This window comes from Achroia grisella, unplaced genomic scaffold, assembly GCF_030625045.1.
Source record: "Achroia grisella isolate CSIRO2021 unplaced genomic scaffold, CSIRO_AGI_Agris_v1 utg327, whole genome shotgun sequence".
In the NCBI taxonomy this organism is placed as follows: Eukaryota; Metazoa; Arthropoda; class Insecta; order Lepidoptera; family Pyralidae; genus Achroia; species Achroia grisella.
This window is the reverse complement of record NW_026712799.1, coordinates 619,574-622,275: the sequence shown is the minus strand read 5'-3', so window position 1 is coordinate 622,275 and position 2,702 is coordinate 619,574.

Here is a 2,702-nt window from a genome sequence, read left to right as displayed (position 1 = left end):
TTTCAACTTTGCATTCGTGGAACTTATTTTACATTTATCTTACAATCAAAATACAAATCAATAAAAATGATCTGCCACAACAACAGAAAAATAAAGATTTAAAAAAGCAAAAGAAGGCTTATGTACAAAGAAGGTTTAGAGAAGAACTTGGATTAAATATAGATAAACCGAAGCAAGTTAGTGGCAACACTAATGACGGCAATACAGCCACAAGATTTTTCCAAAATTATCATTGTACATCAGAAATTACTAGTATATATGAGGAATTAATAAAACTGTTTTATGTTATGAAATGAAATGTGAACGTGTAATACATCATTTTTCTGTCTTGCCTCTTGGGCAACTTTCAGAAGATGCTCAAGAGTCACGGAACAAAGACTATAAACAGTTCAGGCTTCATCATGCAAGACAATGTTCGAGGGTAGCCTCTAACAAAGATGTTCTACACGCATTTTTATATACCTCTCACCCATACATAACAAGTTTAAGAAAACCTTCCAATTAAAAATATTTAGTACTTTTTGATGAATCAAAGGAGCTCTTGAGTGACTTGTAAGCCATCTTTATAAGAATTTTGGTTTTTTACGCTGATACTTTTACTTATTTCTGTATAAACTTCTTAGGACATAAATGTAAGTCTACAAATTCTATATTTCTTGTATTCCTATATTATTTGTAACTATTAAAAATATTTTTTTCCTCACAAAGCATACATTATTTAAAAGTATATATATTTAAGATTATCAGGAAAAAAAAATCATGTACATATCTTTATTAATACAGAAGTTATAGATTTATGAGATGAAAATGAGTCAAAGTTCCCACTGTGCGTCGTGGCACCCTGTTACGACATATGCTGAGCGGAGACCTATTTGGTACTATGTAATTGATATAAACCAGTATGTAATTTATAATTTAAAAATTATTTTTATTATTGTTATGTACCAAATAAACAATTTTCTTTCTTTCTTTTATTCTTTTGTATGGTTGAAATTAACTTGACTATTTTGCTGAAATAGGTTAAGTACATTAATATATATAATAATTATAATAATAATAGTGTTAGTATATGTACCAAATAACATCGAGTAAATACTAAACTAAAGGTAAGGACAGTGTTGCTGATGATAGAAAACTTAATTAGTTGCTCAAATTCTCCAAGTTAAAAATGATTGTTTCATTATATGCCAATTAATTGTATTGTAAAATATTACGTGGATTACAATTAGAATTGAATATGCTTATTAAAGTATGTTAATTTCACCACTTAACAAAACTATTGAAACTATCTTTAATTTTTGTAGATATATTTCAATTTTACATATAATGGATATAATATATCTAGTTAAAATCTAAAATAAAGTCAAATTCAAAATAATTTATGTGGAATTTATTTGTCATTTACAAATGTCAATATTTTAACTCTATGAGTACCGCCCATTTAGAGCTACTTAAGTTGGGAACAAATAGAAAGAAAAAAATTTCTGTCTTTTAAAACAGACTTACTAAAGTGTCTAATGTATTTAGTTTATTTAATTAAGTATATTTAATATTACTGACATATTTTTATTTGCCTCAAACATAAAATCGCTAATCACTTGTACTTCATTGGCTTAATATGAGCGAAATAATTAGCAACACAATAGAATTTATTTTGACCTTAGTGCGAACAGGTGTACTATATGACTATATTTACAAATCGCTCGTTAATTTTCAGCGCAAATTTTAATAGCGGACTATATAGAGGACAATATTTACAGATATTTTAAAAATACATAGACATAATTTATGTAATTCATGTTCCATATTTATTATTAAGTTGTATGGCAGCAGAGACTGGTTATACAGAATACTCAGTAAATATGAGTAATTAATTTTATACATTATTTTATATCGAATGACATATTATTTTAATAAATGTTGCATATAACGATGATCATATATTATTTTATAATCCTAAATTTGTATATATATATATAAATAAAACTCAAATATACATATTTTATGAACTAAATGAATAAATATTATAATTTGATCACTGCAAAGGGTGTTACTATTTTTTTTTATGAAGACATTTAATAAATTAAAATAATATAGATCTCCTGAATTTGCTCCTAATTTGTGAATGCAATGTTATGTTTAATTGAAGTAAATTTATGCATGGTGATAGATAGAAGTAGGGTAATGTTTTACGGATGTATAAATGTTTATATAACTACATGTATTTCGGGTATACCTACATGCATGTACACTATAAAATATTACGTTAGCAAATCAACTATTAAATTGCTTAGTTAGTGAAATCAACACAAATTTAATATTAAGAAAATAACTGTCGCTGTTTTAATATAGTATACATACAACAATTTTTAAGTACGATTCGGCACATTATCACGTTAAGAAATTCATATTTAATTAGATCTACATATATTTTAAGGACCACGGCTATATATATTTTAAGGATATAGCCTTAAGATTTTTTTATCTAATTGAAATGACAAATATGCTGATGAATTCCTTTAGTAAAGTATTTGTTTATTTACTTGAATCATATGAATCCTGGTCATGACATCAGGCTACTTATTCTGCACTGTCGCTACCTTTTCTCACTTTTCAACCGAAGGCTATGTGCCTATAAATGAAGCTGCTTAAGGCTGAAATAGGTAGAGAGAGATACCCCACATAAAGTCTACCTCAGGGAA